The 17745-nt window shown below is 41.9% G+C and overlaps 1 protein-coding gene across 6 annotated transcripts in view; it reads right to left on the bottom strand.

The window, feature by feature from the left end:
* Positions 1-17525, bottom strand: part of PCBP4 (poly(rC) binding protein 4) — a 100754-nt gene extending 83229 nt beyond the window's left edge. For 3 of the 6 annotated variants that reach the window (XM_060765827.2, XM_060765826.2, XM_060765828.2), the window contains exon 1: positions 17299-17524. The gene's annotated coding sequence lies outside the window, so the exon portion shown is untranslated. Of the gene's footprint in view, positions 1-17298 lie in introns of all 6 variants that reach the window. The other 3 variants (XR_010909162.1, XM_060765825.2, XM_060765832.2) reach the window with 3 other exon arrangements.
* Positions 17526-17745: the final 220 nt, after the last annotated feature.

Genomic DNA, 17745 nt, shown 5'->3' with positions numbered 1-17745 from the left:
ATGGAGTCACCATATGTTGACAGGCAACTTGAAGGTACACACAACTATAGGGCCCAGTTACAATTTTGGCCCTTGAAGTGCTGGCCTTGTTTTTGCATTTCACCAAAAGAAGAAGAGGAGGAGGAGGAGGAGGAGGAGGAGGAGGAGGAGGAGGAGGAGGAAGAGGAGGAGGAGGAGGGAGAGGGAGAGGAAGAGGAAGAGGAAGAGGAAGAGGAAGAGGAAGAGGAAGAGGAAGAGGAAGAAAAATGAGAGGGAATCCAAAGTAGTTCATATTTATGAAAGGGCCTTGACACATTTTGAGCCTTGGCTGTTCCTCACGGTAATATTATGTCAAAAAAGACATATGTATTTCTAAATATCAAACAGAAGCCCTAGCAACTACAAAAGGAATTACAATTGTAACATAAAGTCTAGGTTATGTGGCAATACCTTATGTGCAAGTTGTTGACTCGTTAGCACATAAACACAAACATTTCAGAACCATTTTTTTATTCTGGAATGCATAGCAAATAGTACATATCTAAGTTTTACTGACCGAGTGATTACTGTGTGGAAACATATCTCCACACAGGACCAGTCAGGACCAATTCTGAACATTAAATTATTGGTATATATAACATAACTGTATCAATGCTGCTTTTCATGGAAACCCCACTCATAAATGTTTCTTTTCTTTTGTTAAAGGAGGCAAGTTCTATTATAGTACTAATACTATAATTTAAATTAGGTGGCTTTGAATCAAGGAGTCTTCTTGGCATATAAAAGGAAACTACACATATTTTCTGGGTCAGTGCAAAAAAATGTATTTACAAATTTGATAACAACATAAATAACTTCCAGATATTTTGGCGCTGATTTCAACTGTGTGGTGGCTCCACGTAAATAACACATATGTGGGAATAAGTACCACTGATCCCGAATAATCATTCCTAGGATTGGGTTTTAATTTGGAATGTTTACAGTACTGGCGTACATGGTTTAGAATGTCTCCATACATCTAATATCATTTAAAAGTTTAAAAGGTAAAGATTTTTGTTGTTTAGGATTGCTTATTTTGCACTGGGCTATTCTCACATCCATGTCAACTATCTGTATGGGACTTTGCTATGTTATTGTTATGCATTTTATTTGATGTTATTATCTGTTTTGTATGCTTTTTATTTTGCCTTATTGTAATTACTTGGGCTTGGTCTCATGTTATCCGCCCTGAGTCCCTTCGGGGAGATGGTGGTGGGGTATAAATAATAATAATTATTATAACTATAATTATTATTATTATTATTCTGACACAAAACACTGTATGTCACAGCAAATGAAATATATATGCTGGATTTCGTATCACAAAATCACAAGTTGAACACTTCCCAAGCATCTAGGACTGTGTGATTTTGAGGTCCTCATAATGGCTGGGCTTTTCCTGTTGTTTTTCCTCAATGCAACTGTCACCTGGAATGGCGACATTAATAATTCAAACTTTTTTCTTTTCCACAATTGTGATGTCTGGCGTTTTGTGTTCCATAATAATAATAATAATAATTATTATTATTATTTGTTACTGGACATATACATTTCAGAAGGTTATCAATAGTGGAACTGAACTATTGTTAAAGAAGACACAATCCACATTCCTTATTGGTATGTTATAACTAAGTTCCAGTTATTCTGATGCAGATGTTGTTGTTGTTGTATGCCTTCAAGTCATTTCTGACTTACAGCCTACCCAGGGCAAACCTAACACATGGTTTTCTTAGTAACAGAGAGGTTTGCCTTCTTCCTCCTCTTTGAATGGGAGAGAGTAACTTGCCCAAGATCACCCAGTGGGTTTCCATGATCAAACGGGGATTTGAGCCCTCCAGAGTCTTAGTAAATGCTCAAAACCACTACACCATGTTGGTTTTCCTGATACATATAACTTCTTATTGCTTTTTGGTTGGCTTAATATCTTTACCTGTTTAGATACAAATATGGCATATGGCAGAACAGTGGGAGACGTTATGGATCAATTGCTGCTGCAAAATACCTATATGGCTTACTCTACTCACATTTGCATGTTTTCGAACTGCTAGGTTGGCAGAAGCTGGGCCGAACAACAGGGGTTCACCCCACTCCCTGAATTCAAACCTCCAACCTTTCGGTCATTAAGTTCAGCAGCTCAGTGATTTAACCCATTGCACCCCTGGGGGCTCCATGAAGGAATAGTAGCAACAATACGGGTACATTTATCTCTCTTAATTATTTAGGTATCATATATTGCTTTCACTACCTGCCATTGGTTCTGTTTTTAAATGATGTTTCACCTGGATAATGGAAGAAAAGAAACTCTGAGACTCATTTGGTACATTGCCTTCTCATTAATTCAGAAAATGGCTTGAATGTGAAGACTTCCACTCTATCTTTTCATTGAAAGTAACCCTATACACCAGGCATTGTCATTACTTGGGCCCTCCAGGTGGTTTGGACTTCAACTCCCAACCTTTTGGTCAGCAAGTTCAGCAGTTCAGTGGTTTAACCTGCTGCACCACCCGGTTTCCATACAAGCCCAAAAACTTGGTCCCATTTCTTCCAATGTGATAACTTTTTATATTTTTCAGTTAAATATAATATATTACTAAACTGTCTGACCATAATTTATTACCGTCATCGACAAGCCAACTAGCAGCAGAACATCTGTTTTCAAAATAGTGCAATAAAATATTTAACTGTTGCCAAAATAATAGTTTATGGCATTTGTGTTCTAGCCAAATATTATTTTGATTTAAACAAATTATGCCAACATTAACATTCTCCTTGAAGAGATGCTTCTGCTTTTGTTCCATGCCAGGTTTTCACAGTTAGTACCGAATGGTGAGGAGTGTACAGATCAAGACTGAGCTATATTGGCAAAACATGGCAGAAAAATTAGAGATATTGTGAAAAGGGAACAAGCAGAGGATAATTGTCATAGGCAGAATTTATTATTACTGAATGCATAATAGCTAAATCTACTTCTATGCTACACATTAAGTAATAAAACATGTATTTCAATTTGCCTCTAACTGTGCATGATAATTTACCACGCATTCATATGCAGCCCATTCTGTCGGCCTCTCACATGATCCATTACAGTAATATATTCTGAGCAGAAAATTCCTCATACCAAAGTAGATGATCAATATAACTCTGTGCATGTGATTGAAATACAACCTTATTAAGCATGTAATCCCATTTATACCCTGAGCTTTTGTTGGTGACCAAAGAGACTGGCTCAGATCTGACTTAGCTGGGAAGTTTGGGCAGTAAAATCAATGATGTAACAGCAGTGAAGGTTAATTTGGAATTTGGACCATTATGCCTATAATCCCAGTACAGTTATTTTTACCCTTAAAGAGGCTCCTCAAGTGATTATCAGAGACATTTCACTGTTCTTTGAAAACAAAAATCTATAAAGTCGTATATTTTAAATTCTGAGGCAGCACATGTGGTTTGCGCATGGGACGAAGGAATGAAGGAAACGTAGCAAATGTTCATTTTTCTAAAGCTTCTGGTAGCATTTTTTTTAAAAAATAATAAGACCCAAGATAGCTATGATAACAGGACTATAGAGTGACCATAAAATGATGTTTTTAAAAGAAAAGAATTGAAAGAATGCATAACAAACAATTCACCTTTCGAAACTCACAATAATATCTCTATAATTACCAAATGCTTGGCTGAATTCATTTTGAGGTCATATGATCCAATCCAAACTTTGGGACACATATATAAACATAACAATCCAAAGAAATGTAGTGTAGTGGTTTGTGCACTGGACTAAGACTCTGGAGAAAGAGTTCAAATCCCCACTTGGCCATGAAAACCCACGGGATGATCTTAGGCAAGTCACACACTCTTATCCTTAGAAAACCCTGTGATAAGGTCACCTTAGGGTTGCCGAAGGATGAAAACAACTTAAAGAGATACAACCACAATATAAATATATATGTCCTGAAATTATGTATATTACACTACAGTGTTTTAAATTGTCTTTTACATTCCAAATAGTTCCAAACTGTTAAAATGATTTTAAATTGCTTGTCTGTATCCACCCTGAGAAACATGCTTAGTATTCAGCAACATAAGTAATCTGGCCTGGATATACCGTGTATTTGAATGAATTTGCTCTGCGTGTAGGGAGCAATTCCCCACCTCCTGAAAACTAGGGCAAAGCAATTTCAGCAAAATGGGAAATCCCTTGTTTAGCTGACTTCTCAGAGCTCACGGAGAGCAGAGATGCTGTGGACAGTATGAGCAAATGGCAGCTTGGAAAGAAAGCAGATGGCATGAGTGACAATATCTGCCAATGGAAAGGATCATCGGCCCACACCTCTTATTAGTCCCTGATCCATTGACAGCAGTTTGGCTCCCAGGGCTCAGCAGAGCTCTCCATCAAAGCACGCAGCTTACTGTCAAAGGCTAGGCGAGCATGAGGAGAGAGCTATATTTTACCAGCTGAAGAAGGAAAAAAATCCACACTGGGCATCATCTGAAGCTCACATGTGTCGCTAAACAAGTCTACTGTCTTCGAGCTCTCCAGTCTTCATGCAATGATTCCTCTTCCTTACCATAACAAGACTGGTTTTTTAAAATAAACAATATTTTGCTGCTTAAACGCATTAAACACGGGAAAGCTTGACCAACTGCAGCTCCCTTTTTCAGGTACATATATAAATAGGACAGTAGTGCTGTAAGAGAAGCCCAATGACATAGTGATTTGAACACTGGATCATGAATTTGAGAACCTGGGCTAAATATGGAAACTCACAGAGTCTCAGCCCCAGAGAAATTCTGCAATAGGACCACCATAAGTTACAAATTATTTGAAGGAACAGAACAACTACTATAAGACCACTTTCAAATGTAATTGTAAATACTCTGTATAAATAAAATGTGCATATGCCCTGATTCCACCGCCGGTGGTGCAATGGTTTAAACCAGGGGTCCCCAAACTTTTTAAACATAGGGCCAGGTCACAGTCCCTCAAACTGTTGGAGGGCCGGATTATAATTTGAAAAAAAAAAAACCATGAATTAATTCCTTTGTTGCACATATCTTATTTGTAGTGTAAAAAACACTTAAAAACAATACATTAATTAAAATGAGGAACAATGTTAACAAATATAAGCTTATTAGTATTTCAATGGGAAGTGTGGGCCTGCTTTTGGCTGATGAGATAGGACTGTTGTTGTTGTTATGTGCTTTCAAGTAATTTCAGACTTAGGTTGACCCTGAGTGAGGGCCGGGAAATGATCTTGGAGGGCCGCATCCGGCCCCCGGGCCTTAGTTTGAGGACCCCTGGTTTAAACCCTTGAGCTTGCAGGACTGAAGACTGACAAGTCAGAGGTTCGAATCCGGGGAGAGCATGGATGAGATCCCTCTGTCAGTTCCAGCTCCCCGTATGGGGACATGAGAGAAGCCTCCCACAAGGATTATAAAACATCAAAACTTCCCAGCATCCCCTGGGCAACATCCTTGCAGACGGCCAATTCTCTCACACCAGAAGCGATTTGCAGTTTCTCAAGTCGCTCGTCACAAGAAAAAAAAATCATGGACAATATTCCTAAAACAGTTTGAGAATATGGTTCTGGTAGTCCTCTCATTCTAATGAAATTCTGCTTCTAAAATCCATAAATAATCCCTTTTGAATCAGTTCCCCTGATCCACCTATCAACTCTGCAAACTACGTTCATTTGAAGTGGCTTTGTTATTTTTAGTGTGTTTTCAGAATCTTTCCCCATAAATGTCGACTATGCATCTTCAAATAAAGTAAAAGTAAAGGTTTCCCTTTGATATTAAGTCTAGTCGTGCCTGATTCTGGGGGTTGGTTCTCATCTCTATTTCTAAGCCGAAGAGCCAAAGTTGTCCGTAGACACCTCCAAGGTTACGTGGCTAGCATGACTGCATGGACCGCAGTTACCTTCCCACTGAAGCAGTACCTATTGATTTACTTATATTTGCATGGTTTTGAACGGCTAGGTTGGCAGAAGCTGGAGCGAACAGCAGGAGCTCACCCTCTCCCTGGATTCTAACCACCAACAATTGGTCAGCAAGTCAGCAGCTCAGCGTTTTAACCCACTACGACACTGGGGATTCCATTCAGATTAGGTACACCCTGCATATTTGCCAGCTTAGCTTTTTGTTTTAAACAACCATATACAGAGACAAACAACAGTTCAGAATGGCAAAAAGTTTCACTACTTGAAGACAAATATGTCCAGAATGCATCTAAAGGAAGGATAGAAAAGACTTCAAATCAGTCCTGTGGCCAATGTATTGCAAGGTAACTCAAGATAGCACTTTGCAGGGAGACAGCCTCGTAAGTCTGTTTCAGTATAAAATGTTCAGTATAAAAAAGACAAAAGGAGAATGAGAAATCTCATGCTGCCTCTAAAACGAAACTTGATGTTTAAATAAGTCAGTGTTATTAATTTCAGCCAGCAAGGTCATAAGTACAGTAGTATAACTCTCCTTATCCAGAGATTTGGAATCCATGACTTCAGTTACTCATGCTCCAAAAAAAAAAAAAAAAAAAAAAAAAAAAAAAGCCACCCCTGGAAGTGTTTGTGGGCCTTCTAGATTTTCCAGTGCAATTCTTTGGTATGCTTTTGGACAAGTAGGATCAAAATTTAGGGTTGACTATTACTCAAAACTGGAGTTCATGACATGCGAATGTGGAGAAGAGCAAACACAGATCACTTATTACAATGCAGCCTGAGCCCTGCCACATGCTCAATGGAGGAGCTTCTTACAGCAAAACCTGAGGCCCTTGAAGTGGCCAGCTTCTGGTCAAAGAACATTTAGTACAGTGCCAAGATTTTAACTTTGTTTGTGGTTTATGTATGCATTATAACTGTATTCTCAATTCACTTTTGACAGCAATAAACAAACAAATAAATACCATTTCAGGTATCCATGGAGGGGCTTGGACTCCATCCCCCATAGATACAGGGATTATACTGTATTGGGATCTTTCAAGAAGCTAGAATGCAGTCACAAATCCAAGAGAAATTCTAGACCTTTTCCCTTTTATTATCAGCTCTTATTATAACCAAAACAAAAACAAGTCCTTTTTAAAGTAGTGGCTGGGTGGCCAACTGATGTGAGTGCTTTGATTGTGTGTTCCTGCATGGTAAAATGGGGTGGACTGGCTAGTTCTTGTGGTCTCCTCCAACTTTATGATTCTTTGATTCTATTATTGTAAGTCAGGAAACTACTAGGAAAATAATATTTTACTAAACGAATCAGGACAAAGCAAAAGTACTCAGTTTTTAAAGTGTTCTTTTCAATGTGTACACAGGAATAAGAGGTTATTGACAGTAAAGAAGAATGATGCTTCCCTAATTCAGTTTTCTCTGTTGCACATATTGTATGCAGAAGGATGTTAGCTTTCTATGCTTTTTTCCCTTAAGGATAAAAATATTTTTCTTCTCTCCACTTATCATGACTATATTATTTTCCAGACTGGAGAGGAGCCAGTTATTTTCTTTGTGAACAAATTTGCTGTGCTTTTACTACCGTAGGTACTTTGCATTATTTTTTCTGTGGTCATTCTTTGGCATTTTCTCTTTTATTTGCAAATGTACATATACACACCAAAAAGTTGGTGGTTCAAATCCAGGGAGTGGGGTGAGCTCCCACTGTTAGCCCACACTTCTGCCAACCTAGCAGTTCAAAAACATGCAATAGGTACCACTCCGGCGGGAAGGTAACAGCGCTCTATGCAGTCATGCTGGCTACATGACCTTGGTGGTATCTATGGACAACGCCGATTCTTTGGCTTAGAGCACCATGGACATGACTAGACTTACACACACACACACACACACACGTCAACACATAAACACATATGCACACTTATATTTAGACATTTGATTTATGATGTTACAACTGCAATAATTTCTAACTAAGTTGTTTCTGCTGATAAGGTTGCAGCATACTTTGCCTAACTAGACAAGACCCATCCTTTGCACCTCCAACCATGTTCACTGCTGCTATTCTATGCCCCTTCACGTCACAGGAAGGATATATCCTGAAAGACCCAGGTTATGTTATACTATGGACTTAAGGGCATTTCCATGGGAGAGAAGCAGCAATGTGTGTTGCTTTGCTTATTTTAAAATGTGATAAGCAAGCCCTACTGCATTGGGGGGCATTCCTATTTATTATGCTGAGGCAAGCTTTGCATTTCTGCGCTGATGTTATTCCCTGAATCCATTCATTCCTTAAGAGGAAAAACTGCAGACAACTCATTGCTTATTCTTTTTCAGGAGTGATACAAACATCTTGAAAAGTTGGCTCATATCAAGTCAGACCACTGGTTCACCTGGCTCAGTATTGTAAACCCACCAGTGGTGGTTCCCCAAGGTCTCAGATGGCATCTTCTCCCCAGCCCCACCTGGGGGTCCCAGGGCCTGAGCAAGGACTTTCTGCAAGCCATGAAGACCACAACCACTCCGTTAGGATAAACAAAATTCAACAGAGAATTCTTGATACAGAAAACTTCCCTGTCAGGAAGAGCTTGGCTGGTGTCTTTTGTTATTTAATTTCTACAGAAATAATAGACTCCCCTTTTGTCATGTATATGTTTTTATTTTCTGAGTATAGTAAGATCCCCATATCCATAGGAATGGATTTCCAGTTTACCCACAATTTCTTGAAATCGTGGCCACAACTGAATGCTATCAAATTGCCTCACTTCCAGTCCCAGAAAACCATAGAGTTGTCTTGGAGAACTTAGCATATTTCAAGAGGGAACAATTTTTGCTGGGCACAAATATCAATTCCATAGTTATGTGGATCTCACTGTACCATCTCATGAATATCCAGTTAGAAATACACACCACTGAGGTCAGATGATGATGGTGATATTTATGTATACCCCGCTTTTTCTCTCCGCAAAGGAATGAATTATGACAAATGGAAAATCAGTGTCATTATGACACTATACCAAGGATCAGAAGATAGAAAAGCACCCCACCTGGGACATTCCACAGATATATAAACCTCAGTGCCTAGTTTCCAACAGACCTCACAACCTCTGAGGATACCTGCCACAGATGTGGGTGAAACGTCAGGAGAGAATGCTTCTGGAACATGGCCATACAGCCCGGAAAACCCATAGAAAAGTACATTCAAAAAGAGTTCATGGTTTGCATTGCCTATCTTCAAAGCTAAAAAAATACAATTACAGATTTCAAAAACTAGGTAATTACAGCTAATATACAATGCATTTTTCCTTTCTTGTTTGTTTGTTTTTCTTACCTATTGATTGTTGAAACTTTCCATTTGTGTGCTCTTTGCTTTCAGGGTATTTTTATTGTGTTAGATTTTTCATTAAATTTAGAAGTGGGAGGATTTAACAATAATCTTTCTTTTTCTTCATGAAAGGTTCAAAGCTCATGGTAAAAATGGTTAAATTCCATTTTTAAAAACCCATCACAGGAATGGGTGAACATATGAATAGATACTTCTGAGAATGATCAACAATAAAAAATGCCCTTTAAGAATATCAACCTCAGCACTTTTGCTGTTCCCAAAGCTTACAATGTAAAAGTGATTTTCAATGATCTAAAATCCATAACTTAGAAATAAACGCTGTGACCAGACTGTTAGCAGGTCACAGTAGCTAGCTTTTGTTGGCACGAAGTTTATTGCATTTTATGGGAGCCTGCAGTCAATATCTAATCCCACTTAAATCTTACACAGGAAACACATTTTCCATGAACTCTGGTTTGCAAAGGGTCTGTGGTGAGGTTGTCTGGGAGGCAATGCACTAAAATTAAAGATGACATACAAGAAAAGCTTGTTGCTTTGAGATAAAAGTCACAAGGGCATTGCTAAATAGAAAACTGTTTCCTCAAAAAATATAATTCGTAAAAACAACACTGGGAAAATTCTCAAAGCTTCACTGTTAAAATTATAATTGCCTGTTGGTTAGAACTCCTTTCTGTTGAGGTTATGCTCTGCGTCAGGCATGGGCAAACTTTGGCCTTTCAGGTGTTAGGAATTGTGGGAGTTGAAGTCCAAAAACCTGGAGGACTATGTGTTCAATAAAAGTGAACTCTTGCTTCAAAGGCTGCTTCATTTCCAGAGTCAATTCTACCAAATAAAGTAGCAACAAAATGCAACTGGGCTGCAATTCATTTTAATGACACACAGAGCAATGGATGTTATTGGAAGTACTTATATACTTGAGCATAAGCTGAGTTTTTCAGCCCTTTTTTTTTAGTATAATCCTTGGCTTACACTTGAGTCAAAGCTATCTATTATTTTACTCTGTATTTTACTCTATATTATTACTATTATTATTATTATTATATTACTGTTTACCTCTATTATTATTATTATTATTATTATTACATTTAGTATTTTACTCTATTATTATTGTTACTATAACATTTATTACTTTACTCTATTATTATTATTATCAGAGAAGACAATTATGCTGGGGAAAGTGGAAGGCAAAAGGAAGAGGGGCCGACCAAGGGCAAGATGGATGGATGGCATCCTTGAAGTGACTGGACTGACCTTGAGGGAGCTGGGGGTGGTAACGGCCGATAGGGAGCTCTGGCGTGGGCTGGTCCATGAGGTCACGAGGAGTCGGAGACGACTGAACGAATGAACAACAACAACATTATTATTATTGGAAAGATACATAAGCACATTTATATTGAAAAAGGTTAGAATAATGGTTTAATCAGAGTTGGACAGTCTTATCTTAAATTACAGTTACGATATTGGTGTTGGTCATCTTCTTGGCTAAGAATGGACTGCTCAGAATCTCTTCCAGCCTGAGTAATCCTAAAAGGAGTATCACACACAAATCCCTTGTTCAATGGAAGGAATATAAAACAGAAGTCGTAAGGAAGCCAGTAGTTACCACTGTAGAAACACCCATTTGCAACAGATCTTTTTAATATCACACATTATTGGAGCTGTTGGTGGACAGACATTTGAGTCTTGTACTATTTACATCGTCATGTGATGAAAATATGATAAATCCCAAGTGCAGGGTGATTCAATGCTATCTCTCTACAAATGCATGAAGACAAAGTCTTTCTTGAGGCATCTGTGTCATTGATTGGATCTCAACTTCTTCACAAAGCCACTCTTAAGATCTCTCCTCCCGTTTCTTACAAATGCAGCTGAAGGGCACAAAGAATAACATAGTTTTAATAAGCTGCCAGTGGAAGCTTGCTTACGTGGGCAGCTTTCTCATTAATCCTCCCCAGCTCACCCCCAGCTTTCTCATGAGAGGGATCTCTTACTGGAGCACAAGAACAATTCTTGGTGTGTTCCTTGAATAGTGAAGAGGAGGAAAGTAGAAGCCCTTCGAAAGATGACCTCAGAGCTGCTCTGAATATTGATGTTTCGTACACAAATTGCATGGACAGGACAGGACAGGGTGGAGGATGTGTGGATGTTCAAAGGACAAAGGAGCAAATGTTTGGGGACAAAGGGGAATTTGGATAATTGAGCCAAGGCTATAAAAGCACCATAAGCAGGATGATGACTTTGCTGGAACAGTGCTCCTACTGTAGAAAACACCCCGCAGACATCCTTAAGAAAAGGCCTTATGAAGGAGGATGCTGGTCACATGAGACAGAACACAGTATCCTAAATGTTTTGTCTTTAATTAGAAGCAATGATGCAGGAGGATGCTCAAATCCTAACAGGCAGGAACCGTCATTTCAAAACAAACAAAACACGTTCCAGCCATTTGGTGAATTCTGTAAAACATCTGCTAGATAATTCTGCTTTGAAACTAAGGATGTCTCCTCATTCTGGCTGGGCAGAAGGTCTGCAGGAATGTCCACGGAATGAGTGAAAAATATCCTAACTCTCATATGCTTTAATTATTTGTTCTGGCATGAAGGAGTAGGTAAAGGTTTCCCCTTGACCTTAAGTCTACTTCTATCCAACTCTGAGGGATGGTGCTGATCTCCATTTCTAAGCCAAAGAGCCAGCTTTGTCTGTAGGCACCTCCAAGGTCATGTGGTCAGCATGACTGGATGGAGCGCCATTACCTTCCCACAGAAGTGGTACCTACTTATCTACTCGTATTTGCATATTCTCATACTGCTAGGTTGGCAGAAGCTGGTGCTAACTACGGGAGCTCACCCTGCTTCCCGGTGAACCACTGACCTTTCGGTCAGCAAGTTCAGCAGCTCAGCAGTTTAACCTTCTGTGCCACCATGGGCTCCATGAAGGAATAGTAGCAACAATATGGATAATAATAATAATAATAATAATAATAATAATAAATTTTATTTGTACCCTGCCACCATCTCCCCTATGGGGACTCGGAGCGGCTTACATGGGGTCAGGCCCAAACAAGAATTACAATAAAGAGAACCAAAACACAACCGAAAACGCAAACAATAAACAACATCATAATTACATAGAACCTATGAATACATAACAATATAAGAATTACAATAGACACAGAGACAATGGGCGGGCTACATGTAATTATTAAAAACAATTAATTAAAACTAATTAAAAACTCTGACAAGATAAAGGATACATATATCTCTCTTATTTATTTACGTATCATATATTGTGTTCACTACCTGCCATTGGTTCTATTTTTTATGATGTTTCAGCTGGATAAGGGGAAAAAAGAAACTCATTTGGTACATTGCCATCTCATTTAACTCAGGAAGTGGCTTGAATTTGAAGACTTACACTCTATTTTTTTCACTGAAAGTAAGCCTATACACCAGGCATGGTCAAACTTGGGCCCTCCAGGTGTTTTGGACTCCAACTCCCACCATTCCTAACATCCTCCACTTAAGCGGCTGAGGGGGAAAAGGAAAGGACCTGAGGCTGTTCGGAATGGTGGGAGTTGGAGTCCAAAACACCTGGAGGGCCCAAGTTTGCACATGCCTGATATACACTCATTGATTTCAACAGAACTTGTATAAACATACCAAAGACCTCGGAGTCTAAATACAACTATCTTTGCGGCCTAAATCATTCCCACCCCACAACAATGGGGCAACTAAGTAGGCAACAAAGGGAATTTGTTTCAGGATCGCCACTGCCAACATGCATCAATGTGTTCTATTCCATAATACAAAGGGGAGGAGAGTTCTGTATAGCCGGGGAATTGAGTCTATTAGAATTCCTTGCAACGTCTCTGCTGTGAGACCAGTCTGGCTGAGACAAGGTCCATTTCCGTTGGTTGTACCATTGCCAACTCCATCGGCACTTTTGCATATTGTACGTGAGGCTCGGTCCTCTGGTCTTGGTCAGTAACAGAGTGGGTAGGGAAGGCCTTCAGCAATGTTTGGGAACAAAAGGGTGGATGTAGGGGTTGGGGGGTGCAGTCTGCCACCAAAAGAAGGGGGCAGGTGCGGGAAATGGAGGCTGTGTGGCAAATGGAAGAAGGAACCGGGTAGAGATTCATCATCACCCAGCCTGTCCCCCAGGGGATTACCCTAATGGCAATCTGGGCCTCGTTGTCAGCGCTGCCAGCTTGGAAATAGGGCAGGAAGGAAGATGAATGGGGCAGAGATATAAGGGACAGAAGAGGCAAAGGAAGAGAGAGGCAGGGCTGTGAAGAACAAGGGACCAAAAATGAATATTTCCCGAGGATTAGCTGTGAGATGCCAGGCAAGAGGCAAGCAGTAACAAGTAACAAGTCTGCTCCCTCTTGCTTATGACATTCTTTCAAATACAGTAGTCTCTCGCTTATCCAACATAAATGAGCTGATGGAATGTTGGTTAAGCCAAAATGTTGGATAATAAGGAGGGATTAAGGAAAAGCCTATTAAATGTCAAATTATGTCATGATTTTACAAATGAAGCACCAAAACATCATGCTTTACAACAAATCGACAGCAAAAGCAGTTCAATACACGGTAACGTTATGTAGTAATTACTGTATTTACGAATTTAGTACCAAAACATTGCAATGTATTCAAACAGAAGTGAATCCGGGTGAGAGGCAGACTGTGTTGGATCATACAGAACGTTGGATGAGTGAAGGTTGGATAAGCAAGACTCTATTGTATTTAAATATGGCTCTCATAGCCTCTTTCCTCCAAACTAAACATACCCAGTTCCCTCAGCCCTCATAGGGCTTGGCTTCCAAACCTTTGATCATTTCAGTTGCCCTTCTCTGGACACGTTCAGCTTCTCAATATCCCTCTTGCGTTGTGGTGCTCAGAATTGGACACAGTGTTATTCCATAGCAGACTAGAGAGGAACCATAACTTCCCTTGACCTTTCATGTTATGGCAAACCCTAAGAGCAGCACTTTCCCAGAGAACTATGCCTTGACATTTGGGCATCATCTTGCCACAACGTTTGGCACATGAAAACTTCACGAAGAAGTATGTATGCACATTACCCACCAGCCCTATCCTCACAATTGAGTTGTCCACATGAGCCCAGGAATTGTTTACTATTGCAGGTTCATTGGTTTTGGTTTGATGGTTGCTTTTATATACAATGTTACTGTTTTATTTTATTATGTTGTTGTATTTTATATCCGAGTGTATATTTTTCACCATGTTTGTTTCAGGCTTGTCCCTATGTAAGCCGCCCTGAGATGGAGGAGGGGTATAAAAACGAAGTTGTTGTTGTTGTTGTTGTTGTTATTATTATTTCTCCATAATTCTTTTCCTTTGCAGTGATGAACACCTCAGGAAATCCCCCCCCCCCCCCCCCGTATCTCTAGCAGACTTGAAGAGAAAGAGTTAGATTTTGCTGAGTCCCTGGAGCCAAACTTGGGCCTTCTGGGTATTTAGGACTTCAACTCCCACCATTCCTAACAGCCTCAGGCCCTTTCCTTTTCCTCCTCAGCCGCTTACTTTCCTGAGGATTGGCTGTGAGAGGCCAGGCATGAGGCAAGCAGTTCCCCACCAGAAAAGAGAAGGAGGTGCACTGGCAAAAAAAAAAAAAAAAAGTAGGGAGAAGTCCTAAGAGCTTAGGAGTCCCCATTGTGCTGACAGGTTGGAGCTATAAAAGCCTCCTGCTTTTGGAAAGGGAAACAAATGGAAAGGGCAGGTGGCCAGCGCCAGGAGAGAGCTGAGAATAGAGTGGCATGAGAAGGATGCCCAGTAAAGGGAGGGCGGAGGAGGAGGAGATCTGGTGCCCCCTCCAGAGCTGAGAATAAATAGGGAGCAACAGGGAATAAAGGGGCTTCCAGAGAGACCTCCATCCACACTCATCCCCACAAATGCCCCACCTTCAGCACTGAACATTCCTTGGGTGCCGCTATGCTGTAGAACAGGCATGGGCCAACCTGGGCCTCCCTGCATGGCAGTGTTTCTAACCCTGGGGATCGGGATCTCTGGGGGGAGTCAAAGGTGTTGTCAAAGACCATCAGAAAACACAGCATTTTCTGTTGGTCATGGGGGTTCTGTGTGGGAAGTCTGGCCCAATTCTATTGTTGGTGGGGTTCAAGATGCTCTTTGATGGTAGGTGAACTACAAATCCCAGCAACTACAACTCCCAAATGGCAACGTCTATTTTCCCCAAACTCCGCCAGTGTTCACATTTGGGCATATTGAATATCCATGCCAAGTTTGGTCCAGATCCATCATTGATTGAGTCCACAGTGCTCTCTAGATGTAGGTGAACTACAACTCCAAAACTCAAAGTCAATGCCTACCAAACAATTCCAGTATTTTTGTTGGTCATCAGAGTTCTGTGTGATATGTTTGGTTTAATTCCATCATTGGTGGAGTACAGAATGCTCTGTGATTGTATGTTCACTCTAAATCCCAGCAACTACAACTCCCAAATGACAAATCAACCCCCCCCCCCCATCCCACCAGTATTCAAATATGGCCGTATTGGTATTTGTGCCAAATTTGGTCCAGTGAATGAAAATACATCCTGCATGTCAGATATTTACATTATAACAGTAGCAAAATTACAGTTATGAAGTAGCAACAAAATACTTTTATGGTTGGGGATCTCCACAACATGAGGAACTGTATTAAGGGGTCACGACATTAGAAAGGTTGAGAAACATAGCTCCGGGGGTTTTGGACTTCAACTCCCACCATTCCTGACAGCCCCAGGCCACTTCCTTTCCCCCTTCAGCCACTTAAGCGGCCGAAGGGGAAAAAGAAAGGGCCTGAAGCTGTTAGGAATGGTGGGAGTTGAAATCCAAAACACTTGGAGGGAGGGCCCAAGGTGGCCCATGCCTGCTGTAGAATGAATGCAGCTTGCTACCACTTGATAGCTCAATGCTCTGGGACCAAGTGGGAGTTGTAGTTTCACAAGGTCAGTCATTTTCTCTGCCAAAGAGGGCTGAGGCCCCACCAAGCTACACATCCCAGGATCCCATACCTGGCTCCAGGGCTGTTAAATAAATGCCAGACTGCATTCATTCAACCCCAAGGAAGATTGACTCCATTCCAACTGGGAGGATTGGATCATGGGCTTGATAGCTCAATGCTCTGGGACCCAGTGGGAGCTGTAGTTTCACAAGTCTGTTACCTTCTCTACCAAAGAGGGTTGGTGCTCCACCAAGCTACACATCCCAGGATCCCATAGCTGACTCCAGGGCAGTTAAAGAGGTGCCAGACTGCATTCATTCAACCTGGGGAAGGTTTGACTCCATCCCAACTGGGAGGACTGGACCATGGCCTTGATAGCTCGATACTCTGGGACCCAGTGGGAGCTGTAGTTTCACAAGGTCGGTCATTTTCTCTGCCAAAGAGTGTTGATGCCTCACCAAGCTACACATCCCAGGATCCCATAGCTTGGATCCAGGGCAGTTAAAGAGGTTTTAGACTGCATTCATTCAACCCCGGGAAGAATGGACTCCATCCCAACTGGATCTACTGAGTGAGAGACACCTTGGCTTCGACTCCCCGACTCTCAAAAGGGGGATAAAGTTGGGGGGAAGGAACAGAAAAGGGGGGCGAAGTTGGGACCCTTCGCTGCAGCCCCAGGAGGAGGAGGAAAGGCAGATCTTGGGGAGGAAACCCACGCGGAGCCCATCCACGCGCCTGGCTGGGAAGTGGCGGCGAACTCCGGGCAGCAGCCGTTGCCAGGACAAAAGCGGGAGTTGGAGGGAGCCATGGAGGGAAGCAAGACCCCACGGCCGGACAAAGACCCCCGGACTCTTCCCCCGGCCGGGGCGGAGAGTGGCGTCCCTCCAAACTTTTCCTCTTCCCGGCGCTGCCTCCAGACGGAGCCTCGCTCGCGGCAAGCAAGGAACGGACGGGGCTTCCGAATTGGGGGCAATCTTGGGGAAGGGAAGCGCCTGCCCGTGCCTTGGCCCACCCCTTCGCAGCCTCCCAGGAAGGACCCCCTTACCTTGGGGCTCTGTCCGGAGGGCTCCTTTGTGCCTCCTAGTCCCACATTGTCACCGGGAGAGGCGTCTGTGACAACTGGGAGTGACATCAGCCCCGAACAATGAAATCCAACGCTTGGCAGGCGAGAGAGAGAGAGCGAGAGCGAGAGCGAGAGGGAGGCGCGGGCCAAAGCCTCGGGACTCTTCGGCCTCTCTCCCCCTCCCCCCAAAGGAAGCACACTCCGCCCCGCCGCAGAGGAGCAGCCTCCCCTCCTCCTCCCCCTCCTCCTCCTCCTCCTCCCTTTCCTCCCTCCCTCCAGGATCCAATTACAAGGGATAAAGGAGAGCGAGAGGGAGACTACAGGGAAACAATGCACACTGGGTAAAGGCCATCTGCCAAGGACGGGGGCTGCCCGCTCGCCCTCCCTCCCTCCCTCCCTCCCTCCCTGCCCTCGCCACCCAGACCAATT

Source organism: Anolis sagrei, chromosome 2 (genome assembly GCF_037176765.1).
Source record: "Anolis sagrei isolate rAnoSag1 chromosome 2, rAnoSag1.mat, whole genome shotgun sequence".
NCBI classification, from domain to species: domain Eukaryota; kingdom Metazoa; phylum Chordata; class Lepidosauria; order Squamata; family Dactyloidae; genus Anolis; species Anolis sagrei.
This window is presented reverse-complemented; position numbering and strand designations above follow the sequence as displayed.